The sequence below is a fragment of the Urocitellus parryii genome, chromosome 7, assembly GCF_045843805.1.
Source record: "Urocitellus parryii isolate mUroPar1 chromosome 7, mUroPar1.hap1, whole genome shotgun sequence".
Taxonomy (NCBI): Eukaryota; Metazoa; Chordata; class Mammalia; order Rodentia; family Sciuridae; genus Urocitellus; species Urocitellus parryii.
The window spans coordinates 73,250,592-73,263,707 of NC_135537.1; positions in this window are offsets into that span (position 1 = coordinate 73,250,592).

Sequence of the window (13,116 nt, forward strand, 5' to 3'; positions counted from 1 at the left end):
GGAAAGCATCCTTAGGTGTCCTTCGGGCCTTCAGCACAGAAGAGAGGACATTTATAGTGAGTTGGCTTGGGTCTAAGGTACAGGTGAGGAGTGAAAAGTGTTTCCATATCATGGTCTAACTGTGCTTGGTTGCCTCATAGGAGGAAGTCATATTTCACTTGGCTGGAGCCCCACCTAACACCTGGCAAAATATGCCTAGTGGATGTATTAGAGTTCTCCAGAGGAACAGAATCAATAGCATGTATGTAAGCGTGTGTGTGCACACATGTACATACACACATTTATTATGAAAACTGGCTCACACAATTATGGAAGTCACAGGTTGTTGGCTGAAAGCTTGCCTATGGGAATGAGGACAGTGCAAGTCCTGAAATCTGAAGGCCTAAGAACTGGGAGCTCTGATGTCCTAGGGCAGAACAAGATAGATGTACCATCTCAAGAAGAGAGAGCATATTGCTCTTCCTCTGCTTTTTATTTCTATGTAGGCCCTCAATGGATTGGATGATGCCCACCAACATTGGTGAGAGTGGATCTTCTTTACTTAATCTACAGATTCAAGTGCTGATCTCTTCCAGAAACATCTTTACAAATACATGGAGAAATGTTTCACCAAAATTCCAAGTATCTCTTAGCCCAGTCAAGTAGACAACTAAAATTAAGTGTCATAAGCCCATACCTTGTCAACTTGATACATATTTACATCTCTTTAAATCTAGCTTAATCTCTGAATAATGACAATTCTAATATCATATTTCTGCCTTACATAACACAACTATCCTGCCTACAACTGGAAACACACTAGTCCCTTCCCCAGAAGAGGAACTAAAGTTCTAAAAAGATGGTGACTCTTCTCTTGATTATCCATAATTAAAATACTATGAAAATTAATAATACTTAAGGGGCTGGGACTGTGGTTCAGCGGTAGAGCACTTGCCTAGCATGTGCAAGGCCCTGAGTTCAATCCTCAGCACCACATACAAAATAAATAAATAAAATAAAAGATAAAAAATTAATAATATTTAAATACTGATATAAATATATGTTGTGTTACATGATAAGGGAATAAAAGAAGAGATTTATTTTCACTCTTCTCTCCAAATATTAGCATCCTTGACACCAAGAAATCTCAAGATGGTTGGAAACCCTTAAATCTGTGAAAACCATCTGAGTATAGAGCATTTATAACACAGACACAAAAAGAAATGCACTATGACCCACAATTTTTTTAGATTGATGATACACAATTGGTTCCAATTTTTCTTTGATGCATTCTGAAATTTGAGAAGATAAAAGCAAAATCTTCATAGTCATAAAATCTGTGTTGCCATAAAATAAGAATCTGCCCATCTTTGGTTATCATAAAACCCAGGCTTGGTTCACTTTCTGGGTCCTAGGAGGTCATGAGATATTTTCTGGTGCCTCAGGTGAGTTGTTGGCTCTGTTGAATGTTTGCTCAGCTTATGCCTTTCCCTGCCTCATCAGGAAGGAAAGTGATGGGATCAAATGATGCCAACTGTTCTGATGAACTCATGTTGTGAAAAGGAAAATGTTTCTGAAATGTTCTAAAATAATTGTGGCCCAATATAAATTGGCAGGAGGAAGACACTACACTCCTGCTCCCAGGGACTTTTGGGGAAGTTTTACTGGATGGGGCCTTCTGCCTGATGTTCTTGTTGTAGGTGTTAAATTAAATAAGCAAGAAGCTATTGACTTGGAGGCTATCTCCTTGCTTTAAGTTTCAACATAACAAGATGCAAGCTGACTTAGTACCCAATGGAACCAAAACCTAACTTAGGAGTGTCAGTCTTTGTGACAGAGGATCTCAGCCAATCACAAGCAACTAGCTTCAGTCAATCACAGGCTGTCATCTAAGACAAGTCTTTGCTATAATCAATCAAGCTATCTGTGTACTTTACTTTTATTTCCTGCTATAAATACTCATAGTCCCTATTTCCAAATGGAGCTCTATGGACCTCTTTTGGTTGTGTTTGATGCCTGATTCATGAATCATTCTTTGCTCAAATGAACTATTAAATTTAATTTTCTAAAGCTTTTCTTTTAAAACACTGGTCACCCATGTTCTACGTGTAGCCTTGGCAGTAGTGTTCTCCATGTTTGCACTGTTTAGAGTCTTCCAGAGGAGATTTGTGAATTGCTGCAACTTATTTCAGCACAGGCTCCCAGTACACATTAGAGCCATTGCTAATCAGTCCAGATAACCAACTGTCACAAACTTTTATCTTCTTATTGAGAGTCATCACTTTCTTATATTGTGTCACTTTTTGTATATTTCTATCAATGGGAAAATGTTCAGTCTTTTTTTCCCCCTATACCAGGGAAAACCAAATTTGTTTGTGTCATCTGGTCAGTGGTACCATCAATAAAGATGAGACCCAGAGTTTCACTGACCTGGAGCTGTGGAGAGTAAAAGGCACTTGTCTCCAGGGAGCTCTCCTGCCCCTGGTTCCTTTGAAGCCTTGACTGCATGTGGATCTGCACATGACAGGAGTAATCCCTGAGTGGGGCACAAGTTACAAGCTTCCAGGTAAGAAGAGAGATAGGGCAAGGGCACAGTTGAAGAGGGGTAGTTCTTGGTAGTCACCACATTTGCTGTGGAATCACTTAATGTCCAAATTCTTGGACTGTGGTGTTACTGTAGTTCTTTTGAGGCTAAAACAAAACAAAAAAAAATTAGGAATATTTTTTATAGTTTTTAGGAAAAAATATTCTTCAACTTTCTACTATGCATTTTGCATTTGAGAACATTTTCTGTTTTCTTGCTTTTATTGTTTTTAAAAATAGCTGGATATGGGGCAAATCATCAGCAGACACATCATACCTTATGTATCATCATTTAAGTTGGGCAATAAATTTCTTGTTTTTAGGAAAACTTTTAGGGCCCAAACCTAAAAATAGTTTTTACATGAAAAGCTAAACTCACAAAAGCTAGAATGAATTAGAACCTTGATACCTTGCCATCGGGGCCTGTAAGCTCTCTACCAGCTAAATCTTAGTGAAATCTTGAAAAATAAAACAAAAAATTAATCCTACCTAGAGGATGATGTCTAAATACAATAATATGCCTTTTAATCCAAGATGTGATGAGAATAATCACTTCAAGGCCCATCCTTTATGGTCATAAAAAGGCAAGAAGTTGGGCTGAGGTTGTGGCTTAGTGGTAGCACACTTGTCTGGCATATGTGAGGCACTGGGTTCGATCCTCAGCACCACATAAAAATAAATAAATAAAATAAGGGTATTAAAAAAAAGAAAAAGGCAAGAAGTGATACTCAAATTAATAACTACAGTATGGTTTCCCCCACCTATTTTCTACACCAAGTATACAGGAAATAAGGGGGAAAAGTACATTTTATCCATTTATATTTTAGGCAAACTGCTATGTTGGTTATTTGCAATTGAAAGGTGTCAGTTATTTCAGCTGTATTTCTTTCTTTTTATGACACATTTTGAAAAGTCATTCAGGTTCAAAAATAATGTATATTATTTGACTTTTTAGTTTTTTTACTTGAGACATTTTAGACCTTAATTGAGTCCATTTTTTCCTTTTTTACTGTTTATTCTTAATAAAAATATAACTTTATGAATAACATTCTGATATTAAAACAAATATAAACTTATCTACCAAGGGAACTTTATATAAGTGTTGGATTAAAGTTAAATAACAATGTTCACTTGTCAGAGTTTTATAGGTTCTTAAACTGACACTTGGAATTGAGATCTGCTATTTTTAAAAGATTAAGTTATTTTCCAGCTTGAAAAATGTGACTATGTTATTATACTTTTTGTGAGTTTGTATTTCTGATAAAATCTCCTTCGTGCACATTATTTTTAGACTGAATTTTTGAAAACAGAAATAGGCATTTTGTACACAGATTTTAAGATTAAGCTGTAAACTGAACAGTTATTTATATTTGATTACTCAGAAATCATTTGAGCTTTAATGTACTTTCTTGCTGGGCATGGTTTCAATTCATTGTTCTTTTCAGAATTTTAGGTTATGCATTGTTTGTTATGTGATAAGACACTAGATGGCGCTGTTCCCTGGGGGAACTGACAAGCATACAGATCTTTAAAGCCTATTTCAAGGTTTGGTTTCTCGGGTGCTTTCCAAAAGTGAGAAAAAAAAAATCCTTTATTCCTTTTACCTTTTTTTGTCATTAACTTTATAAATAGCATCTACAATTAAAATGAACATGGACCTGTTAAATAAGGTGATTTTTTTGTTTGTTTTATTTTGTTTGGGTGATACAAGGGATTGAACCTAGAGCCTTTTTAAAGTTTTATTTTGAGACAGGGTCTGGCTAAGTTCCCCAGACTGGTCTCGAACTTGGGATCCTCTTGCTTTAGCCTCCTGAGTAGCTAAGACTACAAAGTGTATGCTACCAGCCCAGCTAATAAGGTAACTTTAAGTGAGATGTTGAATAGAGGTCTTGTGACATGATAGTAAATCTATGGCTTCGTTGTACAGGAGCTAACCCATGAAACATGTTGACTTTTGTTGTTTGTTGTTAATAAACTTGTTAATAAGATTGATTTTATAGAGCAGTTTTAGATTTACAGAAAAATTGTGAAGACAGTACAGAGAGTTTCTATATGCCCTTAACATCTAACAATCATAGTATGTCTGTCACACAAAGGAATGATAGGAATACACTGTTATTAATGGAAGTCCATTCTTTATTTAGCTTTTCTTAGTTTGTAAATTGTGCCTTTTTGCTATCCTGGGATCCCATCCAGAGTACTACATTCCATTTAACTATCTTGTCTCTTTTGCCTCTTGCTTCATACTTTCTTTGTTTTGAGTAAACTAGAAACTTCTGAGAGTTCTTGGTGTGCTCTACTGTAAATATTACACTCTTGGAATTTGATGTTCCTTTCATGATTAGCATGAGGTGCTTAGGATGAAGACCACAGAGATGAAGGACCACATCTTATCAAGGCTACATACTATACATATGCATACTGATATTGACTTTTTTTTCAGATTTTCTAGAATACTTTGTAAAACCCAAGTATTCTGATATTGACTTTAATGGCCTGCTGAGGAACTGTTTATCAGTTTTTTCTGCTGTCAAGTTACCTTTTCTCTCCTTTTCATACTGTGTTCTTTGGAAGGAAGTGCATTATGAACACTGAAGGGGTGGGAAGTCATGCTTCAGCTCTTTGAAGAATGGTGTATCTATATAAATTTTTAAAATTTTTCTGCCTGGGAAAAATGTTTCCTCCCCTTTCTGTCCCTCCCCTCCTCTCCCCTTCCCTCCCCTTTCTCCCTCCCTTCCTTCCTATTAGACTCTGGATATTTAATTTACACTCTGGGTTATAATCCAACACTACTTTATTTTGTTACTTCAGTTGTTCCAGTATTGACCCTTAGGAGCTCTCTCAGCTTGTTCTCATGTTGCTTTGGCACACCCGTGTCATTGTGAGCTTCTATTTCTTTACTTTTTAATAGATTTTGTTCATTCTTCAAGTAAGATTTAGCTGCATTATTGTGTTTCCTTTTTCCATTATTAAAGTAATCTATAATAATGAAAATTGAAAGACACATGAAAGTGGAAAGAAAAAATAATCTTTGTTCAATCTTAGTTGTGATCTCAGTGAGTTCTCTTGAAGTACTTTATTTTCTTCTTTGCTTCTTTCACTTTTAGTATTTTTCATACTTTTCAGACATTCTTTTTTTAAAGGTTCTAATCATTTATAAAAATGGAATGTTCTGGTTATTTCAACTCAATAATACACCATGGACATTCTCTCTCTCTCTCTCTCTCTCTCTCTCTCTCACACACACACACACACACACACACACACATATCACTTAAAAAGTGTTCTCCATAATTCAATTAACCTTTTCTTTATAATTGAATAAAATTGACTCATAAGTATTCTCAGTGCATTGCATAACTCTAAATACATAGCAGACTTTGAATAAAACAATAGCTGAATGAATTAGCCATTTACAAAGTTTCTATCATATGTGCATGCATGTGTGTGGTGGTGCTGGGATTGAACCCAGGGCCTTGTGCATACTAGGCAAGAGTCCTCCCACAGAGCTGCACCCTCAGCTAGAGTGTCTTTTTTTTTTTAAACAATACCCAGGGAAGGGTATCTACCACTGTACCACTGAGCTAAATCTCTAACCCTTTTATTTTATTTTATTTTTTATTTTGAGACAAGGTCTCACTAAGTTGCCCAGGATGACCTCGAACTTGCCTCCTGCCCAACCTCTCAAGTAACTGAAATTATAGGCATGCACCATTGCATGTTTTCAATATTTTTGAATAGTGAGGAAATGAGAACATTTGAGTCTAAACTTATTTAAACAGTTTTAATTATTTTGCATATTTAAGATTTCTAGAAGTTGAGTTTGGTCTAATAATAACATCAATATTTTTTAAAGCTCTTGATTCACATTTTTTCAAAATTGGGTGAATAGTATGATGTTAACCAAGAGAAAGAAAAGATGTTGTCTAGACTATGCAGCTAAGCAAAGGAGTCCCTGATTGAAAATCTAAACAAATTAGCCAATTAATGAGAAGTAAAAATTTCCCCAGAAATGGTAAGTCTATTCAACAGCCCGGTTATGCCCTTCTCAGTACCCATGCTTACTACTGTGCTGAGACTGTGCCACTGGTTTAATCCAATTTTGTTCAATAAAGACAAGAGGAGAAATTTAATCCATCTTCTAGGCAGTACTGGTCACCTAAGCCCTTGCGACCTCCATAAGTGAACAGAACAGTGGCAGGCCAAGCAACAGCCTTCTGTAGGGGTTTGGATCTCCCTCAAAAAACTTTTGCTTAATCATACTACCCCAAATGTTCATCACAAAATTAACTGATGCCTGAAAATACCAGAGCATCAGAAGCTAGATTCTTGCTTCTAGGCATGGGTTAGGTTAAAGGAACAAAACCAGATTTTATCATTTTTTCTTGTGTTGTTTTAAAACTATTTTCGTTCTTAAGGGAGAGAAGTTCAATTCTAGTTTTGCCTCCCTTGATGTAATAACATGGGAGTTTATTTCTGGGATTTTATATTCAGATTTAAAACCTTATGCACACTGTTAAATGTTGGTTTAGGATATATATCTGGGGGAAGTTATCCCAAATTCTCTGTTGAAGAGTATGTGAAATTCTTTCTTCTTCCTCAGAGTCAGGATTATGCTGTGTTCTAAGAAAATGACCCTAGCTTTTTTTTTCTTACTTTTTTATTCATTACTTTTAGATATACATTACAGTAGAGTGTATTTTGACTTATTATACACATATGAAGTATAACTTATTCTAATTAGGATCTCATTCTTGTGGTTGTACATGATATGAAATTACACTGGTCATGTATTCATATATGAACACAGGAAAGTCTTGTCCAATTAATTCCACTGTCTTTCCTATTCCCATCTCCTCCCACTTTTCTTCATTCACCTTTGTCTAATCCAATGGACTTCTGTTCTTATCCCCATCCTCCCTTGTTGTGAATTAGCATCCACATATCAGAGAAACATTTGGCCTTTGGTTTTTTTTAGATTGTATTATTTCACTTAGCATGCTATTCTCCAGGTTCATCCATTTATTGGAAAATGCCATAATTTAATTCTTTACAGCTGAATAATATTTCATTGTGTGTATATACCACATTTTTTATCCATTGATCTGTTTAAGGGCACCTAGGTTGTTTCCATAGCTTGGCTATTATGAATTGAGCCACTATAAACATTGATGTACCTGCGTCACTGTAATATGCTGATTTTAAGTCCTTTGGATATAAACAGAGGAGAGGGGTAACTGGATCAAATGGTTCTTCCATTCCAGGTTTTTTGTGGAATCTCCATACTGCTTTCCAGAGTGGTTGCACCAGTTTGCATCCCCACCAGCAATGTATGAGTGTACCTTTCCCCCTATCTCCTTGCCAACATTTATCATACTTGAATTCTTGATAATTGTGATTCTGACTGGTGCGGGATGGAATCTCAGTGTAGTTTTGATTTGCATTTCTCTAATTGCTAGAGATGTTAACATGTTTTCATATATTTTTTGACCATTCATATCTCTTCTTCTGTGATGGCTCTATTTTTTTTAATAGGCTTTGTTCTAGAGGTGTGTGTGTGTGTTCTTCATAAAGGTATATTGTGTTACATTATTCATTAATAAGAAAAAAAAAATTTGTTATCCAACTCTTTGAAGTTGAGAGTTTTAATTGAATTTTTAAGTTTTTTATACTTCCTTTCCTAATACACACTGAGCAGATATCCAGAATAAGACTTGGATACTTTTAGCTCTCCTGGATTCAGTGCATTGAGGGTTGTATACTAGACAGCTAGGGATAGTCCCTCTGTTCCAGAGGTAATGGAAAAGATCCATATTAGTCAGTCCTAAGCCTTCTCGCTCTGCCTTGCCTGGCCTTTCCTGCAGAAAGGCCCTTGCTCATGTTTCCCCTTACTCCCTCTGCTTTCTGACCAACGCTGGTGCTTCTCCATGTGACCCTGCATGGCATGGTGCAACCCCTTCTTTTGAGAACTATGTGTAATAAGCTGTCTTTTCAATGGCACGTGTCTACTGATCTGTTGGCTGTACCAGACTTGAATAATAATAAAATCCTACATTTTAAAAACACATTGCTGCCCATCCATTCCTCCATGGAGCCCTTATCCCCAGAACCCTAGAGAACATGCCATCTTAGCTTTCCTGCTTTTTGCTTTAGCAAGCTTTTTATATCATTTTTTTCTTTCTGGTCCAGTATGCTAATCAGCTTTATGTTACCATGATGAAATACTTGAAAGAATCAATTTAGAAAGAGGAAAAGTTTTATTTTGGCTCATGGTTTCAGAGGTATCAGTAAATGGTCATTTGGCTCTGTTGTTTTGGGCCTATGGTGGTACAGTATATCATGGTAGGGGTACATGCCTAAGGAGTACCTGCTCAGATGACAGCAACCAGGAGCAAGAGGAGAGCCCGAGGAAGGGGCTGGGGTCCTAACATTCCCTTAGGACCCACCCCAGTGACCTAACTTCTTTTCAGTAGACCTGCCTCTTAAAAGTTTCACTACCTCCCAATAGTGCCCCAGGCTGGCCACAAGTCTTTAACACACGGGCCTTTGGAAAACACTTCCAAATCATAGCATCCAGCTATGCTCTTCCTCACTACAAATTATCCCTAGTTCTCTGTTTTCTACAAAATTTCTCTTTAATCAGCTACTCCTATGATTTCACTAGGCTGTTACATTAGTTTGCTAGGACTGCTATAACAAAGTACCAAAAAGAAGGAGACTTACAAAAGTAGGAATTCATTTTTTTCACAGTTCTAGAGGCCAGAAATCTCAGATGGAAGTGTTGTCTTGGTTGGTTACCTTTGAGGGCTGTGAGGGAAGGATCTGTTCTAGGCCTCTCTCATTGGCTTATAGATGACCATCTTCTCCTTGGTGTCTGCACGTCATCTTTTCTCTGTGCATGTCTCTTCACATGGTGTTCGTATAAAGACACCAGTCATATTGGACTAGAGGCTTATACTCCTCCAGTATGACTTCATCTTAACTAATTACACTTCTAACAACCCTATTTCCAAATGTGGTCACATGATAAGGTCCTAGGATGTCAACATATCATTTTGGGAGGACACAATTCAACCTATGATATCTGTCATCTCCAAAATCCAATTTTCTGGATGACTTTTCTTCAGGGTTATAATTTGAAATACTTAAATCAATATTATAGGTGGTGTGTGTGTGTGTGTGTGTGTGTGTGTGTGTATTAAAAACACAAATATAAAAATAGAAAAGCTAAAAAAATAAATCCAACAGGACTGGGGTGTAGCTTAGTGAGTGAATGCTTGCTTAGCATGTGTGAAACCTTGGGTTTGATCCCTAGCATTACAAAAAGTAAAAAAATAAAAATTAAAAAAGATTTATGCACCTAGCTCCAAATCTAGAGAAATCTCATCTATGCATGTTGGGACTGTCTGCTGCTGTGGTGTCTCCCATAGCAGGCCCAAGTATAGTTCAGGCTTTTTTTTTTTTTTTCCCTACATGGGGACTACCATATAGCCTCTTCATTGGTTTCCCTGTCCATCTGTCTCTCACACCACTTACTGGCTGATTAGACTTCATAATGAGCTTTTCTGACATTGCACTTAACATTGTGATTCAACACATTTGACTTCATGTTTATGTTTCATAAACATATTGACTTAACTATGTATAAACTATGTCTTAGCTCCTAATGAAATATTTCTACATATATTCCTCATAATAACCCTATGAGGCAAATATGATCAGAATCCCCACTTTGTAGCTGAGCATAAACAGAACTGGGGAGAAAATCCAGGAAATGTGGTCCCAGCATCCGTGGTACACCCCTTAGGCTGTGTTCCCCTTTAGGAGGCTCTCTCAATCATCTTGTGCTGCCACCAGTGTGGTCTAAGATCTGCTCCACATCTGGGACTCCCTGTTTTCTCCAAGATGTGACCTTTTTCTGGTTTAGCAGGTTTTACTGCTTCTAAGAACCATTATATTCTGTGGGTCTCTAAGTGTGGTCCAGGACCAGCAATATCAGCTGCCACTCTTGGGTCCCATCCCTGACCTACACCCCAGATCCCAAACCCCAGGGTTGGTCTCAGTGATCTGCTATCAAGAGACTCTCAGGAGATTCTGAGGCACACTCAAGCTTAAGAGCTGTCGTCCTCTTTGTACCAGTCTAAGTGCCCTGTCCCTTGATGTGGCCATACTTCCTGCCCTGCCTCTTCCCATGCTGCACCTTTCCTGAAGCTTCTCCCAGCAGTGTCCTGTTTGGCTGCCAGTGCCCAGATCCATCCTTCAAGACCAAACCTGACTTGAAGGATGGATCAGGGCACTCATCACTCACTTTTAGGAAGCCTCTTCTCTTTACCTTGTCCTATATTTCTAACAGTTCTGTGTTCTCTTTGTGATGATCTTCCTCATGCTTTATACCTGTTTTTTGCTCCCTCATAACAGTTTTATTGCTCTACCTATGTCATTGTTGTACTTGTCACATAAAGTAGAAAATTTAAGGTTGAATATTCATGTCTACCACATTTCCACTGCAATTCCTGCAACAGGGAAGGGCTTCATAAAGCATTGCATTGAATGGTTATTGTTAGCTCAAAGAGAAACTGATTTTGATTGAAAAAATTAGGGACGATTGCTTTGGAAAAATAAATTTACCACTACAATTCAGAACACAATCATTTGACAGAGCAAATGGTTTTAAAAGATTCCGTTGTTACCTCCTATCAAATCAAGAAACGTCTGTGCTGTGGATCTCAATGGCTCCCTGACCCTTCAGTTACTTTCCATTACCTACCCCAAAGTGACTTTCCAAGGGTAGTGTTATGCCCTGTGTGATCTGACCTCATGTGATGACAGAGCATCTCTGGGTGTGTGTGGCTTTTTTGAGCTCTAACTACATATAACTGTACTCTTTGACTGTCATGGCTCCCAGAAGTACCTTGAGGTCCACTAAAACACCCAGATTTCCCCCAACTTCTCCAAGGCAATATTGGATCAGATGTTATATTAATAACTGAAAGAGAAGCATAAATATTTTATATCTTTGAACATAGCTGCTTAAAATGGTTTTTAAAAATTTATTAGTGCATTATAGTTACACATACTAGTGGGGTTCATTTTCACCTATTCATAAATGCATATAACATAATTTTCTTCATTTCAATCCTCAGCACTTTCTCTTTGTCTTCCCTCCTTCCCTAAGCCTCTTACTCTACTCTTTTGAAATTGATCAAATTATGCTATGTGCATGTATGAATATGTCACAATTCATTCCAATTAGACGTATAACTATAATGCACCAATTAAATAAATACAATGAAGACTAAAATTGGTTTTGAGCACTCACCCTCTCGATGTGCTTCATTTGAATCTAATGTACTGCAGATATATAAAAGGTCCTGCTCATTCTTTAACCTGTCAGGGTATAGGTCTACATCATCCCTATTCCACAATTCTGAAACACACACTCCACAAGCCAAAAGATTTTTAAAGAACTCATTTGATGACAAAAATTGACCTGAATCTATTTATAGGCTACATTTATCCCACTTAGTGTAGTACTCCTGCATTTTTTTCTGCAGGAATGTTTATTTGATTATGTGTTTTTAGTGTTCACTGAATTTTTTTTTAATTTTTAATATTTATTTATTTATTTTTTTTAGTTTTCGGCGGACACAACATCTTTGTTTTTGTATGTGGTGCTGAGGATCGCACCCGGGCCGCATGCATGCCAGACGAGTGCACTACCGCTTGAGCCACATCCCCAGCCCTGTTCACTGAAATTTTGCCACTAAATATTCAGTATATTCACTGTATCAATAATTTTGGGGGGGGGTACCAGGGATTGAATTCAATAATTTTTAAAAATGAAATAAAAAACACATCTGACCCTAAGGGTAGCAGACAAGGACCTACTGTCCATGCACAGTATAAAGCTAATAAACAACAAAATTCAGATAATGTATTTGCTTTGTGACATGGCCTGCTTAGGGCTGCTATAGATAAGGCCACTTTTGATTCTAGAAGTTCTGTATTAAGATTGTACATCATTCAATCTAGATTATTTCTTAATGTTTCCCTAACACTTATAGGTTGAGGCCACTGAGATTGCTCTTGTCATTTCCACACTGAAGGGAAATACTCTTGAGAACTCTGTGACATTTTCAGCTCTCCACCAGAAGTATTTAATGTACTCCTAAGAACACAGGAAATCAAATCAGAAGACTTACTTCTTACACATGTATCAGGCTAGAATTTGCTGAGATAAAATTTTAACCAGTTTTAATATACTTTCATGAAATAAAGCAAAAATATTATCAAAATATTTTATTAAAAAATGTAGTCCCTACAATTCTTTAAAAGTGTAAGTGGTGAGTTTAGCTCTTGTGTGACATTTTGTCCACACCAAAAATGATTTAAGAACATTTTCCTTCACATCTATGTGGACTCCAGTGGAGTTATCTTATAATACCTTTGTTAACTCAGAACACCCAAGAGTCAGGGCGAGTCTGCTCCAAAATCATTTCACCAGTTTTATTTTACAAGAAAACAATATGAAGCAAAGCTAACCTATTCTTTCTG